General features: G+C 39.5%; 2 pseudogenes across 2 annotated transcripts; one reads left to right on the top strand and one right to left on the bottom strand.

The window, feature by feature from the left end:
* Positions 1 to 95: 95 nt before the first annotated feature.
* LOC148724515 (uncharacterized) lies at positions 96 to 8,398 on the bottom strand (annotated as a pseudogene). The gene is made up of 7 exons (XR_015991077.1): positions 7,493 to 8,398; positions 7,043 to 7,262; positions 5,001 to 6,340; positions 3,744 to 3,887; positions 3,025 to 3,161; positions 2,189 to 2,351; positions 96 to 1,039 (listed from the first exon to the last, which is right to left on the bottom strand). The product of XR_015991077.1 is annotated as an uncharacterized LOC148724515 (transcript).
* A 10,908-nt stretch (positions 8,399 to 19,306) lies between these two features.
* Positions 19,307 to 24,443, top strand: LOC148724516 (uncharacterized; annotated as a pseudogene). The gene is made up of 4 exons (XR_015990865.1): positions 19,307 to 20,131; positions 21,307 to 21,563; positions 22,349 to 22,463; positions 22,768 to 24,443. The product of XR_015990865.1 is annotated as an uncharacterized LOC148724516 (transcript).
* The last annotated feature ends 2,348 nt before the right edge of the window (positions 24,444 to 26,791 follow it).

A 26,791-nucleotide genomic window follows, 5' to 3' on the forward strand; every position in this document is an offset into this window, starting at 1 on the left:
ATTCCCGTTAGGGTACCCATGCCCTTCAAGGATCAGAGATCAGCAAACAAACTACACGACCAACTTAGTGATCTTAGCCGGAAGATAAATACCGAAGTACATTCTGTGTTTACAAGCCGCAAGATCAAAGATGAGCTCAAAGCTAAGGAACTTAAACCTCCAATTGTCAACCAGCAAAACGTTGTATATCTCTTTAAGTGTGATCTGTGCGATACAGATTATGTCGGCTTTACAAGCCGACACCTACATCAACGTGTGGAGGAACATAAACGATCGGCAATCGGCAATCATGTAAGAGAACATGGAATCGAACCATGTGAAATCGCAAAGAACTTTAGGGTCCTGAGGAAATGCTCAAACAAGTTCGATTGTTTGATTTTCGAAATGCTTTTTATTCGGGACCTTAAGCCAAAAGTGAACAAACAGAGCGGTTCTATTCGCGCGAAGCTGTTTGCTTAACACTTCATATTAATTAATTTTCATCCTTTCACCGCTTATCTACACTTCGTTTTTGCACTTTGTTATTAGTTATTAGCTTTATTGTTTATATGTAAATACTTGGTTTTTACCTTCATTCTATTGTTTCAGAAATCGTAGATATGCGGAAATTTTCTCATGAACTCTAACTTGAAAATGACCGTGGAGCGGTCGAAACGTCGTTCATATTTTTTATCGCTCGTTTTTATCGCTAAATTATTATCATCATTACCAGTACGAATACCAATTCGAACTTTACGCGCCCTCAATTGAGCAGATTTTAGTTCTGCTTGTCACTTTAAGTTAGGTACATCTGACTAAACACGCCCGACACTAAAGGCTGCAATATCCATCTACTTGTTGTCTTAGCTTTTTTTTTAGATGTAAGTGTCTCGTTTATCTTGATAATCACAAGTTACATTGGCAGTGGACTGCAGAGTACAGTTGGAATGCATCTGGTCTCGGTTCAATGCTGGCGGTTTCTTTGTCGATTTGTTCAGTTTAACTCTGCACAACTCTAGAGCTCTTCCACTCACAGCGAATGCCAGAAAAATAAATAGCCCTATTAATTAAGAAAAGGGGAAAAATTCAGGAAATGTAGGGGGATGACGGGTAAACCGTGTTTATTTTATAAAACACCCACCGAACTTCTTTACACCTTAGCTACTGTTCCTCCATTTAATTTTTTTTTTAGTTCAAGGGCTCTGGCTCCTGAAAATGATATACCCTTAATGTATGGTCCCGAGGGAAACAGTTAGTTTTGTTTTTCCGGGAGTCCTGATGTTTACCTCAACTTCGTTTCGGGAAACCTCAACAAACATATGAAATACATATATATGAACTGCGGTTATGAAATGTATATGTGCACGATCCTTCGCAGTAAAGCACTATTTAAGCAATAGTGAAAATCAGACCTGAAAAAAAAAAAAAAATTCAGGCCTGTACGGGATTCGAACCACTGACCTCTGCGATACTAGTGCAGCGCTCTACCAATGCATGTATGTATGCAGGACTCTACTCTATGTATTTCATATGTTTGTTGTTTGATTCATCATCTACGGGTTTATATCGAATTAATTTGATGGCCTGCTCCCAGTTGGCTTGTTAGCTCAATTGGTAGAGCGCTGCACTAGTATCGCAGAGGTCAGTGGTTCGAATCCCGTACAGGCCTGAATTTTTTTCAGGTCTGATTTTCACTATTGCTTAAATAGTGCTTTACTGCGAAGGATCGTGCACATATACATTAAGTGCTTTGTTATATATTTAGACTTTCCCTTAAACAATCATATGGCAAAAGCATGCGGTTATATTCGGTGCGCGGGCAACAACTGCGCAATTGTATCCCGATCGGGATACATTTGACTTGGACTAGATCGGGGGCACGTGACCGAGAAGCAATCATTCACAGTGCTCGTTTTTTTTAGTGAAACTCTAGGCATATAGCAATGTGATATACCTCAAAAAATGCTTAGATGTTTCGGTAAGAAAAGCATGAACTCCGTATGAATGTCTACGTACACGAGTAAACTTCGTGGCACAGAATTGTCACAAATATAACTAAAAAATATTTACCAAAGTGAAGATGAATAGAGATGGAAATCTACAAAGCCGCGAAACGGCAATGGAAAATATCCACCTTTTTCAAAGACACTAAGATCGATACCAAGAGGAGAGACAGAAGAAGTAAATGCAATGGTAAAAGAAAACGTGCCTTGAAGACTGTTCATAATCACATACGGGTACCATAGGAACGACAATGCCTTCACATTCGCAACAATTCCAAGAATCCAAGTCAAGCCCACAACTGACACCATTTTGACGCAAATTACAGCCACACTGTTGCTTTGTCGCTGATTGGTGATTTGTTGAGTTTCCTTTAAGAGAATAATAAATAAATATTGAGAGCATTTTTCAAAGTGATCCTAGCTAGATTGCTCTAGTTTTGCTCTACTTCGCTCTGGGACTGGTTATTACCATCTCAACCAATCAAATGATTGGTCGCTGGGATTTGTTTGGTTTTGGGTTTCGACACTTCTTTGAAAACTGTTCTAACAAAGAAAATCATTTACAAGAAGTTGCATTATTCACTAATTACCACTTAGTTTTCCAGCTGTTCGTTATATCAATAAAGAAATACATCATGCATTTCCTGAACACTAAAAAAGAGTAATATTTCCCATTAACGGTTATTTTGACTTGGCAACTTTTGAGAGTGACAAGCATCTAATTTCTCCTCATAGGGTCACCACTAAATCAAATATTAAGGTCAGGAGAATAAAGGAAATGATCATCAACAAAAGAAGCTGTAGACTGTAACAGAAATTTTGTCCATCTGTACCGTAGGACTGAATCCAACGAGTATCGCCTGGCTCCTTAGCGCCTCTTGTGCAAAAAAAAAAAAAAAAAAAAAAAAAAATTCACTTAATTTCTCTTTGGTTCCGAAAATATGCATACTGATATCGGTTAAATCTTTCCATTAACTTAACTTCTTCTACTAAAGGGTCAAACGTGGTTAAAAGAAAAAACGTTGATCAAATCTGCGTATACCTTTCGTGTTTTGACGATGCGACTCACAGTGTGTCCGAGTGCCAATGGATTGAAGAGCAGGACTAGAGCGACAGGCACAACAAACGAATAAAGCTTGGCCAGCGGCTGAGATATAAAACATTCCTCTTTACCTTGTCCTATTGTGAATATAAGAAATTCACAAATTCTTAATACAAAAAGGTTATCAGTAAGAGAGGAAAAGGATATTTTGAGACCGCACATAATATATCGCCAAAGTGAGATGTTGGAGGATTTTGATTTGGACACAATGAAATTTTAGCTCTTCTCCCAATAAGGCTCTTTAATATTCTTTTGACTTCCCTTCCCTGCCCTCCCACCCCCCCCCCACACCCTCGTTGGTAGTTAATTGGCAGTCAGCTTTCTATAGTCCCACCCTTCATACTATGTTAGCAACGGCTGTTCCCCTTCCAAAGAAGACCATGTGATCCCCTAAAAATCCTTCGTGTCACCACCCAAGCGAAAAAAATTTCAAATGATTGGTCCCTCATATGGGTATGGAAATGTACTCCCTAACCAAAAGCAATAAACTAGAGCTTTAACAAAGTTCAATTTTTCTGCACCCTCAATGCTTCAGAAATGCAAAAAACTCGCCAATAACTAATTTTATAAACATTCCCTACCTACAAAGAATCAACGACAGCTCCGATGATGGTTTATTCCTCAATGGCATCAATAATTTAGCAATGCAAAAAACTCACCATATCCGATAGCTCAAATTTGTATATGATCAATTACGACACATGTGACAACAATCACAGCCGGAACTCCCCAGGCATACACACAGTACACCGTAATACGTTTGTTGTCGCCATTATGTAGATTCGCTGCAACTCCCGATCCTTCTTTTGAAATAATGATAAGCGCGTTAGGACCAACTTAGGTTATGGTATTAACTTAGTGATTTAGTAGAGGGCTGAATCGGGAGGTTACTGAGCTATAGAACTCATCAGGTCTTCAGCGAAGTACGGACCTCGCTTGCTACGGACCTCTCTCTCTCTCTCTCTCTCTCTCTCTCTCTCTCTCCCTCTCCCTTTGGCTGCTATGGGGCAGAAATCTGTCTTTCAAACATCTCGAGGAATTGGAACTGAGTAAAGCCTATTCATAAGAGTTAACTTTGGGGGGAACAAAACCTCTTGAAGAGCTTACCAAGATTCTCTCCCATGAAACAATTGCAAGCATTGCAAGGGTTACTTGAAGGAATGATAGACCATCGCAATATACCTAAACCGTTACCCTCACACCCACCCCACCGTGGAGTTTCGTCACTGTTGCATTACCCGCTCCTGGCTGGAGGGGGTGATGCAACAGTCAAGCATCTTGTCTAGGCACCTCGAGGAATTGGGACTGAGTAAAGTCTATTCATAAGAGTAAACTTTGGGGAGAACACTACCACTTGAAGGGCTTACCAAGATTCTCTCCCATGAAACAATTGCAAGCATTGCAAGGGTTACTCGAAGGGATGATAGACCATCGCAAGATGCCTGAATTGTTACCCTCACACCCACCCGACCCTGGAATTTCGTCACAGTTGCATTACCCGCTCCTGGCTGGAGGGGGTGATGCAACAGTCAAGCATCTTGTCCAAGTATCTCGAGGAATTGGGACTGAGTAAAGTCTATTCATAAGAGTAAACTTTGGGGAGAACACTACCTCTAGAAGGGCTTACCAAGATTCTCTCCCATGAAGCAATTGCAAGCATTGCAAGGGTTACTCGAAGGGATGATAGACCATCGCAAGATGCCTAAACCGTTACCCTCACACCCACCCCACCCTGGAATTTCGTCACAGTTGCATTACCCGCTCCTGGCTGGAGGAGGTGATGCAACAGTGAAGCATGTTGTCCAAGCACCTCTCATTTTCATCACATCTTCGTAATGCAAGCGATAAACATATACTAGGTTCGTACCCTTTTTCAGAAATAAATCTCAAAGACTCTTTCAGGAAAATGAACTTACTTAACGGAGCAAAAATCCGATGCACATCATAAGCCATTACGCTCATCCAAGTAAAAGAAGAGAGAATAAAGAAATGGAGTAGAACTGCAACTGACAGACACGTCTCGGGATCTTTAATCTCTCCTCCCGCAAAGAAACAACTCTGATGCAGCAGAAGAGAAATGGCCAAGTTTATAATGATTTTCCCCGGTAGGTTGCGGAGCTCAGTAAACATGATGTATGTCAAAAGCAGAAGAATTAGAGAGACCATCGAAAGTACGGATCCAATAAAAGTGAAAAGATGCAGCGATGCTGGCGTGGCTCTAGTGATCTCAGTCCACTGATAATCGCGCTTCAAATCTGTACCAGTAAAGTTCCTCGAAAGATTTACACATAACAGTAGTTTATCGTCAATAAATTTGTAGGTGTTGTTATTGTAAGTCTTCCTGTAATGACTCGAATAGATGGATCCGTTGGGAAGCTGCTTGAAATCCGTTTTGTTAAACGCCACAATAGTACAGTTTGGATTCCAATAGTCTGAGCTATTGCGCTTATCAAGCTGACGGTCGCCATAATCTTCAAGTGAGACAACTTTTTTGCAGCTTGCAGCGTAAGGATCATACAATTCATCACCAGAACAAACTACGGTACGTTCAATCCGTTGAAACACGCCCTCTTTTATCTCATCTACCCTAATCTTGCATTTCGACGTGGAAGTAAAATCAAACAAAATGGTCAATGGTGGAAGATTCGGAGCACTCCCAGATTCACATTCATTTTCGAGATCAACAGGTTTGAAGCCATTACACAATGCGCATTGTGGGTTTCGAAAACGTAGTATTCCCGCCAAATTAAAACACACTGGGAAAGCGTACCGCAGGCACTCCATTTGGCAGTGAGATTGGTTTTTTTGTTGACTCACTACTTGACAATCTTGAAACCGAGGAATGCATCGTTTCAATGAGCTTTGCTGGAAATCTTGCGGTGATATGTCCAACGAACAGTTGTTTAGCAAAGTGTTCACATTAGCTGAAATATTCGATGCGGTAAAGTTGAACCACGAAGAGCAGACAAAACTAAGCCTTCAGTAAGTCGTGTTTACAGCTCCATTACATCTTGCACAAAATATGTTTTTATACGTTTTGAGATTGTCTTCGTCGAAAACCGGCAAACTTGTCAGGAGTTCACTTTGATCTTCGTTCTCACATTTTTTTCGCGTTTCGTTTTCTTCCCATTTTTGAGGACATGTACTCCAGACAGCGTAACCGTTGTAAATGGGCCAAAGTAGGTTGTCTTTTAAAGCGAAGCAGGTTTCAGTTGCACTTAAAGTGCTTCTTTCAGGATTCACTTGCGCACGACAACTATGAAGGAAACCATGACATAAATTAGAGAACTTAAAATTCTGACATCACATTAAAAAATTATCAAAAATTGCATGCGTGGTGCCTTTCAATAGAATGTCATAATACCATAAACAAAGTCATCACAGCGCTCAATCACAGAGAGAAGAAACCACAAAGACCCGACAAAAGTTAAAAATAAAAGACAAAAGTTAATTCAAGAAATTGTCTGTGGCGCGGGAAAACATAGTTATGAGCAGGTCGTGGATAGGTTTGGATTTACACCTTATTGACTGTGGAGGTGGTGTAAGTATTCAAGATCATTCGATCAAAAGTGCATCATTCATGCAATTTTGTGCTGAAGGAAGTCGTCTATGGCTAAATCCAGTCGATATTTTCATGTCAATATGGTTGATCAAATCGTTCAATAAATGAAATGTGAGCAGGATAAAAATTTCATGTAAGGTTTACTTGCACGGTACATGAATGTGGTGATTGCACTTTTACAACGTACACGTCTAGTAAAACTCTCTTTTTCGTTCAATGTGACTTGAAATGATTCAGTCAGTAGGAAGGAAATCATAATCAGTAATCATTTATTTACTACCGTAAACAGTGCACACCTTAAAGCAGCCACTGTGACTTACCTTTTTTTGCACTGCGACCTAGTATCATACAACACACATACAAGTCAACGAACAATAAAAAAGGAAGAAACCTTACATTACATCGAAGTCGTAGCAGCAGTCACCAAAGCTATCACAAAGCTTGTCACAGTAGCATAGGGGTAAAAACCTACTAAATACGGGTATAGAAACATTTTCCAATCTGTCGTCGTTGCCACAGCGATTTTTGCAGGTAAATCTCTTATATTTATCATAGCTTCGGAAACATCGGTGTATAAAACGCCGAACACTCTCAATCCATTTTGGATCTATGGAGGCTAAGGATGTTAACAAACAAACAATATATTTTTAACTCGTTTTGTAATATACGTTGAACATTTGAGGAAATTAATAAAAAATTCACTCCAAATTCATGGCCACAGATTACTGTCAAGGCATTCTGGAGGGTCCCAAATTTCCTCTTGAATAGTACACGTACATAATGTGCTTAAGCAAATGCATAAAAGACTATAGTCTTTCCTGAGTGAAACTTGAATTTTTGCCTTACCATTGGTTGAGATTTCATCTTGACTGCAAATGAGGCGTAAAGAATTAAGGATGAAGTAGTCAGGGGCAGGTACAGTGGGAGAAACAACTAAAGTGGGTAAGGTACCAACGGTCAGATTCCCGCTCGATGAAGTTGGAGATTCAGAAGATAGTGGAGTCGTCGGTACGGACGTTGATGGTAACTGCTGTAATGGTGATTGTGGCAGTGATGTTGGCAGTTGTGGTGGCGGCCGTGGAAGTGGTGGTTGGGGAGGTAGTGGTCGAGGACGTGGTAGTAGGGTAGGTGCACGCGGTGTTTGGGTGGGATTCCCATCTGGTGGCGAAGGTGGACGACCAATTGAGCAAGAAGATGTTGGGGACGGAGGATTCTCGCCAGACGGCAATGAAGGAGGTGAAGGTAGGTGGTCATCGGCTGAAAGGCCTGGAGATGGAGGCCCACCCCCAGCCAGTGGCTCCCCATCTGGAGGTGGTAATGGTAGTAACGGCGGATTCCCATCAGATGAAGGTGGGGGAGGTAAAGGTGTTACAGGTGGATCCTCATCAGCTGAAAGAGATGATGGAGATGGCGGTCCACCGAAAGCCAACGACTGCCCATCCGGAGAAGGTAATGGTGGTTGCGGAGGATTCCCACCAGGTGACGGTGAAGGAATTGAAGGTAGGTGGCCATCGGCTGGAAGAGATGGTGGGGAAGGAGGATCCCCAACAGACGACAATGAGGGAGATGAAGGCAGACGAGATAGATACCCTCCGTCAACTAAAGATACTGGAGGAGAATGTGACGAACCCTCTGGAGAAGATGATAGGGACGTAGGATTCCTGCCAGCCGAAGGTGAAGGAAGTAGAGGCGGATGGGCTGAAACAAATGGGGATAAAGAGCCGCTGTGCATGCTTGCCAGAGATGAAAACTTACAGTGACAAGTTTTGCACTTACAAGTCAAAATAAAATAAGGAATCTAAAACGGTCAAAAGAGGCCCGTGATTAGTTAAGAGACAAACTTCAGTTTTGACAAAAATCTCACCTTACCAGAGGGCATAAGTCGATATCTTGAAATGGTCTGCTTTCAAAATTTTTACATACCTTTCACAAACACTCCATAACTGCATCTGATAAAGCAGGATTGTTAATTAAAATGATAAGATTATGTTATGTAGCCTGGATTACCTGAGACGCTGCTTTGAGCGCTTTCGACTTCATCGTGAAAAAGGACTGTTGCGTAGAATGCCACAAACAAAGCTGTCGTTGAACGATGTCGAAGAACTAGAAGCATCTTTTTCACACACCTGAAAATTAATTGAGAAACGGTTTGAACAAGATAGATTGCGTATAAGGCTATGAAGAGAGTCGTCGAAGCTGAGTTTTATCGAGGAAAATCGTTACGCTTTCTATCAAAATCATTATCCTTTGACAACACGTTAGTCGGTGCCCTCATTCGATCTTGAAAACAAACCTTATGAGCGTTGTTCTGATCTTTACACTAGAATGTGTCTTAGGAAAAGAAAGCAAACAAAATATCAAATGTTATTCACCTTCTTGTCCCAAATGTCCTGCAGTGTTTGGTATCGTTTTACCGGTTTTCATTAAAGTTAAGTTTAACGTCGATGAGTTTCCGATAATTATTGTCATTGCTAAGAGTCTTTTTTTTTAATTTTTAAGCAATTCTCGATAAATCGGCGTACACTAATATTTATGGTGTCGGTAATGCATATAACTGAACATAACCATGTGAACACTTTCATGTACAAAAGTGCGCAAACAGTTTTATTGCTTGATCACAGATTGTCAGTAATTCACATGTGAAAACGAAAAGAAAAAAAAAGAAGAAGAGAGTGAAAAAATGAGACCGAAAGGAACAAAAAAAAAAATAAATAAATAAATAATAGATTCTTGATTGCAAAGATTTTCTGAATTTCTTTCCGCAAACCATAATTGATGGGTCCACATAGGAAATTTCTTATTGCTTCTTATTATCGTATTATGCGTTTGTATACAGGAGGCAATATTGCATTTCAAGGTAATTTATTGCTCTTTTAAAGTGCCTATGAAGTAATTTTTTTTTCTTGCATAATTTTGTAGCTTATTATGTCCTTATTAAGGAATGACAAAAAAAATTTCAAGAAAATAAATTTAAATCGGCTTTTTGGTGGCTCTGATGACGTAGTTGGTGGTTCTGGCGCTTTGTTTAAGCTTTTGTTTGTTGTCTTCAGAACCACCAACTAAGTCACTTCCTTTGTAAGATGAGATTTGACCGCGCGCAAAATGGACCCATTTCAGATTGCAAAATCCAAACTTTGCGGTTCAAAAAATAATACAAGAAAGCTCTTTTGGTCGGTCAAAATCGCGTAGCTGTGTTCATCAAGACATAAGCAAACAAACAGGGCAAAACAAATTTTTACTTCATAGGCACTTTAAGCAGTCCTCAGATATAATAAGTTCACTATCAAGAAACAGCTGATTCCACTGCAATTCTAACAGCGATATCATTAGAAAAAAGTTACCTTAATGAAACTCAGATTGGATGAAATGACAGCTGCCTTATTCCAAGGTTACAATCTGGTCGGAGCTGACAAAATATGACAATGATTTATTCCTGAATCACATCTCCACAGGGAGATATTCGAAACTTCGGCCCAGGAAATAATCAACTCTTCAGGAGATAATTGCGATATTAAACGCATCGGAAGTAAAAAGATATTTCAATTTGAGGGAAAAAACGAGGAGAAAATTTGTAAACAACGTTTTAAGAGGTTAAAGAATCAAAGTAAGATCTCGGTTTTAAGTTTCAGTAGACCGAGATTTTTGTATATGTAACCAAGAAAAATCATTTTGACAATTTCAGACTTTTCACTGGTTTAATGATTTGATGAAAACTTATTTACTTTCCTCGCTTCTTTCACCATGGTAAGTTAACAAATTATTATTCCAACATAGCCCTTACTTTGAATCAAGTAAAATTAACAATTTAAGTTCCCCTGCGGGGAAATTTAAACACTTACCTTTTTCAAATGCGCCTTCCTCTTTTCATTCTACTAATTAATTAATCTTGGAAAAAATAGAAAATATCATCTACACGGTTTCTAACCTTGACTTATATCCTATTGGGAGTTTGGCGCCACTCGCTGTTTCGCAATCGTCAGCAATGTCAACTCAAAATTCAAATTCGGCCGCAAATTGTGAATTCTACGGGAGGCAAAAACACATCAAAGTTCGATCAACTTATTAAAGATAGAAATCGATTTTTCAGATAAGCTGAGCTTATCTAGATAAAAGAGTGCATCCCCACACAATAGAATAACGAGATTGGAAAGAAATCGTCATCTGCTAGGGGTGCAGCCTCTGATTACTGCTATCTTGCCTTCAGGGTTACAAACTAATGAACGTCAAGTTTATTACCTCCATCATTAGGTCAAGATTTGTTAATTATATTTTTCCAGCCGCTCTGAGGTGGGACCTCTTCACAAATGTGCTGATGAAAGCCAGCTGCAGATGACATTTCTCACACAGCACAATGGTAACTCGTTTTCTAACGAGCTCGACGCATTTTATTCAATCGCGCAAATAAAAATAGGTTTCGACTTCTTTTAATTTTGCCATGTGATCTGTGGGTCTTAAATGGACCAAAATTGGACCCTAATTACCATCTTCAAAACATGTTCATTAAAATTATGAAAATAAAATTCAAAAATGAATTTATATTGAAAGCAAGTATCCAGGTAAAAGGCTCTTTTTGCTGTCAAAATATAATTTCTCTGATTTCTCACGTTTTGGTAATGTATTCAGGCCTAAGAGGTGCTTGACGCGTTTAATCTTTTTCACCTGACACCCTCAGATTCGTGCCAAAAACAAAGTTGACAAAAATAAAAAAGAATTTTTCTTCTGGGGAAGCGAGAGCAGGGCTTGCAAATTTCTTATCAACCGAACGTTACTCGAATATCTAGTTCTTATTAACCGAGCGGGAGGTCTGTATGGGAGAATAGGGACCTTACGCAATTAGGACGGCAACGTCAAGGAAGACTTCGATTAAAAAATGAATTTCTACTCTTAGTTAGAATTTCAAAAATGGCTGCAGGAGCTTACTGTCTCACACAGCGCCACAGCTCAACTTCAGCATGACGTTTAAAAGTAGCGTTGAGTTCCAAATGGAAGTTAAAATAATTTGCCGTTGCGGTTTCGGTTCGCAGACGACGCAAATTTTGGCGATTTTAAGTTGTTGTTTTGCATAGGACGGCTAAGAAATGTACAAAGTTTCAAAACGCACGTGCTGAGCTGTTGTTCTGCCAATTAGATCTCTTGTTTTTCCACGTCCTCGTTGCCGTCGCCGTCGTGGTTGCGTAAGGTCCCCAATCTTGACCGAGGTCGCCTCACGCAGTGAGGTCTGTACCAGCGACCGAGGTCAAGATTCTCCCATACAGACCGACCTAGCTCGGTTAATAAGATGTTTATTATATGGCTGTGTCCTATATGCCAATTTTTTGTCTTCTTTGTACCTTTTCTTTCTAGACCGGTCTAGATTCCGGTCTAGATGGGAAAATCTAGACCGCTTTCAGTATTGATTTCAGCCAATCAAATTCGTGAATTCAGTAGTTCCCAGTCCTTGTGAGACACAGCTATATAATAATGCGTGGATATTAACTGCAAATTACAACCAGAAGGCTTCATAAATGAATCTTTTTATTTTCTTTTTGCCAACGACCTACGTTTGGAAGTACGGTCAGCGCAAATCAACTGTAATAGAGTAAATGGCTTTCCCTACAAAAGAAATTTACGAGCCGTAATTAGAACAGCTAAGTTTTCAAATGTGCGCAACAGAAGAAAAGCCTTCAAATTAAGTAGATAGGAAAAAAATACAATTGATGTTTGTGTTCAGACGCGATGATAATAATTTCTTTATTTCGCAAATGTCACCTTTTAAATAAAATGATTTAACGGCGGTCAGTTGAATAGGAGCGTAAACGACGAGTTGATTACATCCTTTTCCTTTTAATGATAGACGGGCGCGGTTCCTAAACTTTTACGGGCGTTCTCAGGGGTTGGACTGAGAGTTGCCCGGCCATCAGCCGGAATTACGCATATTACTCTAGGCGCAACGAGTGGCGCTTGCATTTGAGACCCTTTAAAACTCGCCCCGAGTACTTTACCGTCATTCCGTGATCGACGAAGCCGCCACCTTGGAAAGAAAGATGGAAAAGAGAGACTGTCCGCAAGTTGAACCATTGACAACCTTCGATCTAAAAAAAGAACCATTTAGACCTATTGGAAACAAGAAGATTCATTGGCGGGTAAAAAATAACTTTACTTAGATTCTCCGATTTGCAAACCTCAGTCGATGTCCGGTGAAGAGACCCACAACCGCTCACGTTCATTCCTTCCCGTCTTGCTCACCGATGTGGGAATCATTCAATAGCTCCCCAAACCGTTCTAAGTGAAAGAACGTCTTAGCACGCATTGAACCTCCTAAAAAATTGAACTGTCGAAACAAAACAATACTGTTTTCTTGATATTTTTAAATCTCCTGTGAAACTCCTTCGCTCCGGCGAAGGGTTAAAGTTCGGAACGTCAGCTTTTATAATCGTTACGGTGGCCAATTTACCATCTCAACTTTGTTGATATATCCAAATTATTTCGTTACCCCCTACCGACGCAGCCCCAAACAGTTTCTTTAGAAACTATCAGCCTTAACTCCTTAAGGTGTTGATTTCAAAACTGATAGACGAGGACACGAACTATTATCTCTCTTGGGTGGGGATATTCAGATAGAGAAATATACTGTATACTGTTTACAGCTTCTATAATGACAATTGACAAGCTGGTTGCTAGGCACCTTTCATCGGTGCTTAAACCTTGTGAATAATTTTTTTTTTCTCTTTTACTAAGTGGCTGCTGGAGGTTCTGTACTCCATTCTCAAGCCAAAAATAACGAGCTCGTTATTCAGATGTCAATCATTTTCAAGCTGCTAGAGCGTACCCTCGTCGCTAATTCCATTTTTCTTTCAAGCTGTATTGACGAAATAGGGTCAGCATTGTTTGAGAACGTCTGCTTTGTTTGATGGGAAAAAGTTGATTCACACCTTGAGTGTAACCAATTGATAATCGTGAAAATTTGGGAGCAGAGGAACGAGTCCGGATAACCAAAAAACACCAGATAATGGAGGTTCGGCTACTGACCCTTCCCAACCTAAAATCTGTAACAATATTCTCTGCAATGTTTTCTATACGCTTTCTTAGACGCTGACAAAGAGAATTTATTTAACAGTCAAAGCGTCTTAGCCTGTGATCATTTACTTCATTTCTCACGATCTCAATGAATGATTTAGTAGTAATATAGTAGAGACAGAAATTGGATGGTCACTCTTAGGGGTTTCAAGGTTTAAAAAATCAGCAGCAGTTTAGCGTAGTCTGTACTCTTACCCACAACGATATTTATCATTACAGAGGTCAAAATGTTATTGACTTACGAGGAGTAGCCAAGGGAGTCCACAGCAGATTTGTCTTTTGACGTGTTCTCGACCACAATATCGACGTCAAGTAAAACGTTTTTTTCAGCGCGTGACCAGTGCGTGACACGTTGACGCGGGAAGCGTTGTCTGTATTCTTATCGACAACGGCAAATGCAAATCAAATGGCGACATCACTGCTAACTAATAATTTAGGAGATGGCTTTTTAAAATAATTTTATCGAATAAACCATTAGGAAAAAAACACAATGTGACCAGGATGACTATCAAATTTAATACAGCTTTATAGCTGGGCACCTAATACAGACAATATTACTATCACAACATCAATCACACAGTCTCCAGTTTTTCCCTAATGATTTTAACATCAGACAAACACACATTTATGTTCCCGTGAGGCTTCTGAGCTAATCATAGCTAAAAAATCATAATTCTACCAGACTGAGGTCAGTTCATGCCTTCTAGAGAAACAGATTTTCCTGGTGCTAGGACTAAATTCAAGCACTTTCCCTGAGTTTCCTCCAACTTGGCAGTAAATGAAAACAAGACTTCTGGTTTTCCAACACAATGCTTAATCATTCCTTGATGGCAATGTACTTGATCAAGTCCACTACTCTGTGACTGTAGCCATATAGAAACAGCTTGAAATTAACATAATCAACTGCCTCAGAAAGCCTGTTTCCAACATAGAACAGACTCATTTCAACAGATGTTAAACAACTACTGCCACTTTATAGAAACAGCTTGACATTAACATAATCAACTGCTTCAGACTCTGAAATCGTTGTTGCCGTTAAAAAAAGAAAAAAACAGCTCGCCTTCCCGCGAATTAGTTCTTTTAGGTTTTGGTTAAGTACTCTTTTTTGTGCAAACTTGTTTAATCGCAAGGTTTTCGTCTCAGTTCGAGCACAAAGAGATCTATGAAGGTCCAGAGCTATGTCAGAATTCAACTTGCATCTCAGTTCAAACTGCATCTTTCGTTTTACTTTTCCTATCGTGTTTATTAACTATGCTCGGCGCAGGAATGGTGCAGTGTTTGATATACAGATGCTTTTACTTCATTCTCAGAGGACTGTAGACCAGTGGAGATGGATCATTCGATCCACGACGTTTTCTTAGAGAATTACGTGCTACGGAAGCTGGAGATAGAATCAGTCAGTGTCTGTAAAGTAAGTTGTTATTTGAAGACAGATTGTGTCTCTTACAACCAGAGACATCCAAGAGATCCAGACGGAGGGTATCTATGTGAACTAAGTAATTCCAGGAAACAAATTTATCTCTTTGATGTCAAATACTAAAAGGGAGCTGTCTATCAGTTTTTCCAGGTACGATGGCTATTTTGTCGCATTTCCATAGAATTCCATAACAGGTCATATATCCATCTTTGTTATATCATGGCATGTAATGTTGTGTCAGTCATGTCATGAATTTCATCCCGTGTGACATCTTACCCTGATATGTCAGTCATGTCCTGATTTTTTCCATACCATTTCATGTCAGGTGATGTAAGTTTATTCCATTGCCAGTAATGTTAGTATTGCTATCTTAAAACATGTTATGTTATGTCATGTCACCCGATTCCACAACATGATATGTTGTCCTGCTTTGTCGAGTAGCTATCATGCACGGTAATGCGTATCGTAACAAAGGCCATTTCATCACATCCCATATGTCACTATTTCAATGTCACTATTTCAATGTCACTATTCAATATCACTATTTCAATGTCACTATTTCAAGTCACTATTTCGATGTCATCCATGTTAGTATAACTATCTTACAACTTGTTATGCTATGTCACTCAACTCCACAACATGACACGCTGTCCTGCTTTGTCGAGTAACTATCTTGCATAGTAATATGTGTCAGAACGTACGCCATTTCATCGCCTTTCAAGTTACTTCAAGTATTGGTATCACATAGCATGTCATATTGCCCCATTTCAAATCGTGCTTTCCATACTTTGTCAACATATTCCAAGTCAGGTCGTGTCGTTCCATGTCATTTCAAGCCTTGTTTTGTTGTATCATATAATGTTGTGCCAAACTGTAATGAATATTCATCTCATGTTCTCTTGACACTGATTTCTGAAAAACTCGTATTATATGCACGTCGTAATAATGTTAATAATCTTAAAGGGACACTGTCACGGGTTGACATGCGCAGAAGCATACACTCTCTCCGAGACTTGTCACGCTCGACGGCCATTATGGAAATATCAGTGAGTTAAAGAATTCTGCAGATATTTTGCTTTTAAATCAAGTTTATCCAAAGCAAATGCTCATGAAAGTGAATTTCTTTTACTGAGGAACCTTCGGTGATCTTTTGTAAATGTAGAAGTGCTTGTGCGACGAAGCGCAAAGAAAATAGTTCTCGTGGGTGCCCGTGCAAAGGGAGAAACGGGCTGTGAAAGTGAAAGTGAAGTGAAAGTGAAAGTGAAAGTGAAAGTGAAAGTGAATGATTCGATACCTTAATAGCAGCATAGGCTGAATTTCTAAGGTCTACAGTGTTACTAAGGTTGAGATCGGACGTCAGCATTATCAGGCGCCTCTGGCAGCCGCTTTAGTCCATGTAACGACCTCACCTTTTTCCCCCACACATCCCACCCCAGGGGAGGACATCCATCACACAGTAATCTCGTGTGTGGGAAATTAACGTCTCCTACCCCTAACCCTGCAGGAGACGGGACCTCCATTTATTCGTCCTTATCCGAGAAGACTAGAATATCTAACCATTTCATTGATGTTATAGAAAGGTAGCAAATTCTCCTCAGTTATTTTAAGACCATGAGTATTGGTCCGGCCGGGGCTCGAACCCTCGACCTCCCGCACAACACAATCCGGCGCTCTAACCAATTGAGCTAACCAGGAGGCGGCTGTGTGCAGATGAATGTAAATGTGGAACAAGCAATAAACCTTGCAGAAACAGGGTATGCATATAAAGTTGAATACATGCATATAAAGTTGTATACATTCACTTCTTTTGTGGCTCGAATGTCCCAAAAGCGTACGAAATAATTTGTGTATTCCCTTTCTTCAGGATTCGAACGAGCAGTCGTCGTCTGCCTATATTTATGAAAGCCGTAGAGTTCGCCTGAGGCTTACCTGTATTCCAATCATAATGTGTAGTAGAATAAAAATCTGCCTTGCAAATGCTACAAATTTCTGTGATATTTAGCATTAATATATTTTCCTATCACTAAAATCGCTGTCGCTGAATGACTCATAACCTACATCAAATTTTTCCTGCAACCACAACTTAAATGTCTTTTCTTCCATATGAATACGCTCTTGGTTCCTCAGCCACGCTTTCTTGTATTACCTTCTGTCTTCAACCTTTCGTTTCCGCCTTGAGTTAATGCGTTTACCGCCACGTCCGGATCCTCCGCTAGACGCCATTTTGAATTGGGAATGCAACTTGAAAAAGTCAGGATGACTTTTTCAATCGGCTCCACGAGCATGCGCAGATCGTGACCGTGTCCCTTTAAGTCAGGATGACTTTTTCAATCAGCTCCACGAGCATGCGCAGACCGTGACCGTGTCCCTTTAAGTTTTAAGTTTTAGGTATGTTGACTGTAAACTTTTATAAGGTAATTTATCTATTTATTTTACCTATCCAACTTAGATAGCGTTAGCAAGTGTCCTCAATTAAAAGATTGGACCTTTACCCTCAGTTACTTTCTCAAAGAAACGTTAATATTTTTTTTAATTTATTCATTTATTCACTCATTCACTTCATTCATTCATTCATTCTCATTTGACGTCGTACCAAGTCATATCATAATATGTCAGTCATGTCCTGTTTTGTCATCCTATTCCATGTCAGATCAAGTAATGCCACACCCTACTACGCTAGTCATGTCATGTCTTGTCAAGTCAATTGAATTCAATGTCCCGTGTCATAATTGTGCATGTGACAATGTGACATACTACAGCAAGACACTGGATACCATTAGATAGCTATCTTGTATAGACAAAAGAGATAAGAAATGGCCTACATTTTCTTTGCGGATTAGCCACTAAAACGAAAGAAATATTTTTCTTCCTTGCAGAACCCTTGTTCTTCTAATCCCTATTCTTCGATCCAGCGCTGCCAAACAGGATTCACTAGCAAAGGCTATTGATGCTTGTGCAGAGATAGACTCTTTGGAAGAAACTGTACCGAAGCTATATTGCACTAACTGTGTGTTTTTTTTTAATCATATCCCCAATGCAGATATCGAGGTTCAAATTAATTACCTTACGATTTCCTTTTATCTTTTTTTGTTTCAAGCGAAGAGTAGACCGTGCATTTAAAAAAAGGCCACGCTTATGCCTGCCGAATGAGATCCTTAACATCGTTTCAGTTCCTCCTCTAATTCTTGTATTTGTTCTTTTTTTCTTTCGGGAGGACAGTGGCTTTTTGACCATCAAATCTGACCTTCCTGTTACTCAGTTGAGGTTCGGTGACGCTTTTTTGTTTAGGTGGCCACATCCACAAGGCATACACATGCAATGAGAATGCAGTCACAAAAAAAAAAATTAAAGTTTTGTTTGGGAGAGGTCGCCATGGTCGCCAACTGATTGCCACAGTGACTCGTTTATTTGCATACTGAACAAAAATATTTTGTCCTTCGTTGTGTTCGCTATTTATTATTATATAATTAACGATCTTTAGGCCATATCTATAACACGCACAAAATTCTCATTGTACAAGAAACTTGTATTCTTGTTAAGTAAGACCTCAAACCGCAGATTACCGAGAAAAAAAGAAATTGCGGAAAATAGCATTACTCAATGCATTCAAGCAATGGATCTATGTTTCCTTTTGAAGGACGCCCTGGATAAACGAATCTTTGCATGATTAACTTAATGTGCTGATTTGGTTAGTCCTGGAATAAAAAATTTTGTGAAGTTTGACATCAGATGTTTTGTATTTACTTGTCGGCGTTCAGCGTAGTGACAAACTCGATACAAAAGAAGAATATCCCTTCGATTGGAGTCTCGCTCAACAAGCAGATGAATTTCTCCTCGAGCTATGATTTTACCTTTTCTTTGTTTTCTCTAAAAACGAATGAAACTTATTCCTCCCTTGGAAAACGTCACCAAAATCAGATACAAATAGGCAATTTCCGATTAGAACAATTTCTCTGCTGTAAAATTGGAATTAGTGCAAAGCCTTTAACAATAAAATGAATTATCATTTTTTACAAAATCATTAATATAACTCAGCCACACTATAGAGGTTATCGCAATGAAAGCGAGGGTTTCCAAAACTCGCAATGGATTATTTTTACACTGGTATATTGGTATATTCGTGTATCTTGGTAACAGCGTAATTATCTTTATTTATGTTTTCAGGTTGTATAAATATTTATGATTTCAAGTTGTGTGCAATTTGTCTCTTTTCTTCTTTTCCCCTGTGAACTGAGGCACAGTACATAATTAAAACAAAAAGAAACAGTTAGTTACTCTCTGTCTTAGACAGTCGATAGAATACCTGGTTACTAATTAAGTACAGCTTGATAAAATGTCTAAAGGTAAAGCCAAAAAACATTAAAGAAGTTGGCCTTGTTTGTAGAATTAGACGCTTTTCCAATAGCCATGCATTCATATTGATAGCAGGTGATAAATTGAATTATTTACTGCTGTGACGGCCGAAAGGGTACGCAAACAAAAGTGACAATAACAACGCCTTTCTTGCACCTGCTATGCAAGAGTGCATGCAAAGTAAAGAAATGTTTTCCCCTTAAAAACGAGTTGTATTACCCGACTGAAGAAAGAGACATTATTTTCTGTCATAGATAACATTCAATATCACTCGGACGAAGTAGTAAGTTTTACCCGGTAAGTCATTACAACGTCTGGTCAACGGTATTAATTAGAATCTCAGTAATTGAAGCTAAGAGCCTTTAGACATTATTGGTTAAAATAATAATTTGCAACAGTTGATATATGTTTAAAAACTGACATACTTCCTTTCAAAATGACCATTTTCAGTTACATAAAAACAGCAGGTGGTGAGATGAATCATTCTGTCCATCAACGACTGGGAATAAACAATAACTCCAATGTAGCAAGATGAATTTTTTTCGCTATTGACACTCTATATAACGTTCCAAACAGAAAACTCTGCGAGATTATGGAAATGCTTCAAGTTCTGTTTCTACTTGCACTTTTGGGGGAAAATTGCTTGGCGTCGAACAAAGGTGAGCATGTGAGTTTTATGCAGTCCGCGCTATTCGAAAACATCTATGCACCTGACTGTACGTGTCGCTTATCAATTACTTTTACCTTGATATTTGACCTTCGCAGTTTTTCAACCTGTTGAAATATCTTATTATCTTAGAAACACATCTTTAAATGCTGGTACTCTAAAGTGAAGTGTCGCTCACGGCTTTGACGAGCAGGCACTTAGACCCGATTGCAAAATTTTACAAAGTCGTTAATTCTATGAACGATTTACACCTATTTTCCATAATGTGTGGGTTTCTGATGACGCAAGTTCACCGAAAGATAATCCGTTTTTTAGGATTCTATCTCAACTGAAGATCTGTTGTTTAAACTGCACGTAGCCTCCTGAGATTATTGTTTTCGTAACTATAATGGTCGTTCTCCCGCAAAAGGAGTTTTTTGGATTTTTTACAATTCTCCTTTTCCCATTTATCTGTTCTCAGTTGTCACCACTCTCCTTAGTTGAATTAAATATTCCTCAGTTGTCGCCAAACTCTCCAGAATTGTCGGCATACTTTTCTTAGTTGTCGCCAAACTCGACTCAGATGTAGGCAAACGTTTTTTAGTTGTCGTCAAATCCTCCTTACCTGTCGCCAAACGCTCATCAGTTAGATGCCGCCAAACATTCCTTAGTTGTTAGATGTCGCCGATTATTTATTATTTTTAACAAACTATCCCTAGTTACCGCCAGAGATTTCTTAGAAGTCGTCAAACGCTCCTTAGTTGTCGCAAAACATTTCTCATTTTTCGCGAAACTCTCTTTAGATGTCGCCAAAAGTTTCTTAGTTGTCACCAAACTTTTTCCAAACAATCGCAAACCCTCCTTAGTTGTCGTTAAAAGCTTTCTCAGTTGTCGCCAAACTTTTTATTAGTTGTTACCAAACCCTTCGAGTTGACGCCTAACCATCCTTAAGTACCCCCTTAGCTTTCGCCAAACATTACTCAGTTGCAGCCAGTCCCTTCGATTCCCAGAGGTCATCAAGCACTTTTTGGTTGTCGCGAAACATTTCTTAGTTGTTGCCAAACATTTCTTAGTTGTCGCTAGACCCTCCTTAGCTGCTGCCAAGCACTTTGAATATGTGGCCAGACTTGACGTAATTCACTAGTTAGTCTCGGTGCTCGAGTGGAACAGTATTTTTTTTATCCTCAGAGGACTGTCGACAAGTGAAAATGAATCCCACGATCCACGACTTCTTCTTGGAGAATCACGTTTTGAGAAGGCTAGAAATAGAATCACCCAGCGCCTGTGAGGTGAACTGTTTTATGGATACTGACTGTGTCTCGTACAACCTGAGACGGCCGCAGGATCCAGACAGAGGGTATCTTTGTGAACTGAGCGATTCTACTGACAAAATTCATCCCTTGGATGTAAAATGCGAAACCGGAGCTCTCTACAAATCATTCCAGGTAGGATGGTATCCTTTATTCGGTCATTACAAATTTGTTCATATGCCAGTATTACGTGTTCGGCAACCCTGTTACATAGTAAAGCCCACACTGCCTTGTAATGTTATGTCATGCCATCTCCAACCATGTCCTGCCATTCTATTTCAGGTCCTTCATGTCATATCGTGACATGTGGTGTCGTTTCGTGTTACAAGTTGTCATGATATGAAACGTATTCCGTGTCGTGTCGCTTCATTTAATTTTTGATCATGTCATTTTTACTCATGTCATTTCCACTCATGTTAATAGGTATGGTATGCGAGCTCGGCTATTAATCAGAGCTATGTCAACAATTGGTATCACATGTCATGCCATGTTAAGTACCATGCTTATCATCCTGTTCCACGTCAGGTCATGCCATTCTATGGCATTTCAAATCATGTAATGTTGCGTCAACATTCATGAATTTTCGTCGCCTTTGACGTCATTTCATGTCATGTCATGATTTGTCAGTCATGTTATGTTGTGTCACAACATTCCATGTCAGGTCGTGAATTATTATTCCATAATGAGTCGTTCCTGTCCTGCGTTGTTACCTCACACGATGTCGCTTTATGTTATCCATTCCATGTCACGAGACGCCATACTTTTAAACGTCATACCTGTGTAGGTTATGCCGTGTCGCAGTATGCCACAGAGTACCATTGGATGCCATGATTACATAGTATAAATAATAAATATAGGACACAGCCGTATTTGTCGTTGGAATCTGAACTAATAAAATGAAATCTTTCTCTGCTTCACAGAACCCTTGTTCAAGTAATCCCTGTCCTGCGATTCAGCGATGCCAAACAGGATTCACCAGCAAAGCTTATCGCTGTGTTTGAAGAAATGGACTATTGGGACGAAACTGCACTGAGGGTATGATGCATTGGTAGATTTGCCTACGTCCTTGGTAATCATTTCTGTAATAAAGATTTCAAAGTTCAACGAAATTTTATTTCATTGGAATTTACATTACGATTCGCTGTCAAATCTCCTCTTTCGGCGAGACGAGGACTACTCTTGCTCTTGGACTCTTGGACTCTTTTGAAAGAACCTACGAGCAAGCTTATGACATCTGAATGATGTCCATGATATCGTTTCAATTTCTCTCCTTTCTCTTTCTTTCTTTTTTTTTTTTTTCGAATAAACGTTTCTCTTCCTTTTCTTTTCCAAATTATAGCAACTCCCTCCGTACGGGTGTTTCCTGATTTTATCGAGGCTGAGGAAGGAAAAGACATCTCCATGACATGTGCAATTATCAGTATTCCTCCTCCACGCTTGGTTGTATGGAGCAGATCTCAAGGAAGTCTTCCTTCCCAAAGAAGTACCGTCGAGGGAGAAAATTTGACCCTGACAAACGTCAGTAAACAAGACAGTGACTCATATGTGTGCACTGCAGTAAACATCTGGGGTACAAACTCGTCCTCAACTCAGCTTAGCGTCTATTCAGCACTCACATTCACCCGCAAATCTCCGTCGAATGTCACAGTGAAGGCGTATGACGTTCTTATTCTGCCATGTTCTGTTTCAAGCGATCTGACACCAGCGATGTCTTGGATCTAAGTTGGGACTCTATCATTACCTGATGGTGCGAGTATCGATTCCTCGAATAATTTGATCGTTTCATCTGCTAACTTCACCCACGGTGGTACCTACATTTGCAATGCAACTACTGTGTGGAAATCCATTCAAACAAGTGTCACTGTTTATGTCAAGTACCCAGAAACCTGCGCCATAGTGAAGGCAAACATCAATGACGTCAGTGGTGACTACGTAATTGATCCTGACGGTGTTCTTGGCGAAGATCCATTTCGTGTTTATTGTAACATGACTGATAAAGGAGGCGTTGGAGTGACAGTTTTCAGTCACGACAGCGAGGAAAGAATCCACGTCATTGGATATGACGCACGTGGAAGCTACAGCCGTGATATTCAATACCGCGACAGCAGCCTTTCTCAGATCACAGCACTAATAGAAGTTTCAAGCAGCTGCCGGCAGTTTATCAGATATGAATGCAAGGGTGCTGTATTAAGGCTGGACTCATTTAGCTGGTGGGTGTCACGTGATGGTCAGCGCATGCGATATTGGGGCGGAGCTACACAGGGGTGCGCATGCGGAATTACCAATTCCTGTGCCCGATCAGGCGATTTTTGTAATTGTGATAAAAATGATTTTGTTTGGCGGGAGGACAGTGGCTTTTTGACCATCAAATCTGATCTTCCCGTTACTCAGTTGAGGTTCGGTGACGCTGGCGAGGCTAATGAAGAGGGTTATCACACCCTTAGAAAACTGGAATGTTATTGACGAGCTTTATAACCAGTTTCGATTTTGGCATACGTAGAAACAAGATTTAAATATAACAACAAACATATGAAATACATATATATGAACTGCGGTTATGAAACGTATACGTGCACGATCCTTCGTGCACATATACGTTTCAATTGAACGCAACAGTTTATGCACTAGTGTGTATTACAAACCTACAGACTCACATAGTTACTTGTAGTATTCATCTTCGTATCCATCTCATGTTCAGAGTTCCATTCCCTTTTGTCAGCTTCTAAGACTTCTAAGTCGTTTATGTAGCGATGACTCTGACTTTTTCCACAAATCAGAGTCAATGTGCCAGGTTTTTGAAAAACGTGTTTACCCTGTTTCTGTCGCTCAAGCGGGTCAACACCGGGCCCAACTTATTAATCGACAGTCAGCACTACAAACTTCAAAAATGGAAAGTATCGACCGCATTCCATTCACCCTCACGTTTCACCCTCACAATCAATCAGTTAAATCCATCATTCTTAAAACCTTTCAATTACTTCAAAACGATCCAGAGACTGGCAATTTTTTGGTCATAAGTTCATTCCAAACTGGTGACCAAGCCCGGCAATTTTAAATGCGCTCGCGCACGATACAAAACTTGTCCTTTCATTCACAACGCTGAGAAAATATCGGGACCCAAACGAACCATTAAGATCACTGATCAATTCACGTGCGCCTCTGCCAACGTAATCTATTGCATAACTTGCAATTATTGCAAAAAGATATACATCGGCGAGAAGAAAACGACTAGGTGACCGATTCCGGGAACACCTTCGCGACGTAGAAAGCAATGACAAGGACGCATCAAAACCAGTCGCTAGACACTTTAATCGCTCCGACGAAGGGCTAACGCTCGAAACGTCAGGTTTTATAATCGTAACGGTGGCCAATTTACCATTTCAACTTTCTTGATATATTCAAATGATTTCGCTAGACACTTTAATTTACCTAATCATTCTTAGAGATATATGGCAATCTGCGGTCTTCCCTTAAATTTAGGTAGCTCGGAAAGCCGCAAAACTCTTGAACAAAAGTTTTTCTTTCAAATCGGCGTTCTCAATCCCACAGGTATCAACGAACGCTCTTCATTCTACTAATTTATTCGTGTTTTTCTCGTCGCCATGTTCCCACCAATAGCGTAACTCCGTATTCTGCCTATAAACCCACACACAACCCACAATTCCTCCATTCGCTCTGACGAAGGGCTAATAGAAACTTCAGCTTTTTCACTTGTTACCGTGGCTAATTTACAATTTCGACTTAGTTGATATAACCAAATTACCTTGTTACCCCCACCGACGCAGCACCACAGTTTCTTTAGAAACTTTCAGCCATTAACTATTTACATGGCAATCATCAGACCCTCTATTTGGGTCAAACCACGCGGATCCCGAACGAACAGAGTGATCTTTTGTATATTTCAGTTTACAGATAAGGGATCGTTTGTTTTGATGTTAAGTAAGAACTTTTGTTGTAGTTTAATACCTTAAATATAACATAAAGTTTTAGTTTTTATTGTTGCTTTCGATGAAGGCCATTTAAAAACTAAGGACGATACTGTGTCCACTTAAGTTCCTACGGTTCTGAATTAAATGTCTAAATATGAGTAAAATATGATTGTTAAGTGTGAATGTACATACGTCGCCACTAAATATGACTCGAGAAGCTAGAGTTGCTCGAGGCGTAGCCTCGAGCAACTCTTACGCATCTTTCGTGCTCTCCAAACTTCCCGCGTGCTTCATATCTCGATGAACGCACGCTGACGTATGAACCAATTGTTAAATTTTAGGATATATTTTTAGATGTATATTTATTATAGTATAAAGTAGATAGCAGGTCCACATCAGCAATAGCTTCCATTTATTCAACCTGCTTTACCAAATAAAGGATGTATGTATGTAGGTATGTATGTATGTATTTATGTATGTATGTAGGGTTTTTCACCCATCAAATGAGTGCGCCCAGGGTACGAAATTGAAATTAAAAATTCCGAAAATGGAATATACTGAAAGTAGAACAGAGTCTTTCCCAGACTCTCTCTTCTCTGCTGAGAGGAGTGAGCCTTGAAACGAGGTTGACAGTGGGCAGGTTTGAGACTGGAGAACAGTGTAAAAAGTTTTGTCTGATGCTAAACAGCTAAATAGCTTCTTTTAATGGGAGAGAGAAGGAATGATGGCTTAGAAAAATGCAAACAAAAACTTCTTGTGCTAAAGACCATATGCATTATAGTTTGAGTACAAATATAAAACAAACATCAGAGATAAAAGTGCTTTACATTAACGGAAGAAATTTATGTAAAAGGAATTAAAAAGTTGACACTGGCTAAAAACACATTGCTCTGGAGGTTTCGGCTAATACTGTTGCCTTCTTTAGCAAAGAAAAGAAATGCAAATGTCTTGAACGGCGTCCAGCTTGGTATAGGTACACGATGCGTGATAAAACTAAATCTCGAAGGGATTTTTTAAATGTTACAATAATCTCTAGAAAATTCCTAATGGCTCTAAAAATTCTTAAAGTTGTTGTACCAAAGGTATACAAAAACATTAAGATTTTTTAGTAAAATATATATCAGCCAGTGTCAACTTTTTAATTTTTTTTACTAGAATTTTTAACATGGCTGACTACACACCAAATATTTTTTTATCAGAAAAAAAATTCTGTTGTTATTTTCTATAGTGAAAGACCTCCTGGCCAGAGGAAACACTGGAAGACTAAATATAGTATGTTTATTTGTCGTTTCTGGAAGGAATTAATTTTCTTGCATCATTTACTATTTTGTATTTAATTTTCTCTTTTACTTCGCAGCGATCGGCGTTAAGCTAGGCTAATTGGAGAAACGTTGGATTCGAGATTAGGAAAATCGAGGTTCGAATTGTTTCGGG

This window comes from Stylophora pistillata, chromosome 8 (assembly GCF_964205215.1).
Source record: "Stylophora pistillata chromosome 8, jaStyPist1.2, whole genome shotgun sequence".
Classification (NCBI taxonomy): domain Eukaryota; kingdom Metazoa; phylum Cnidaria; class Anthozoa; order Scleractinia; family Pocilloporidae; genus Stylophora; species Stylophora pistillata.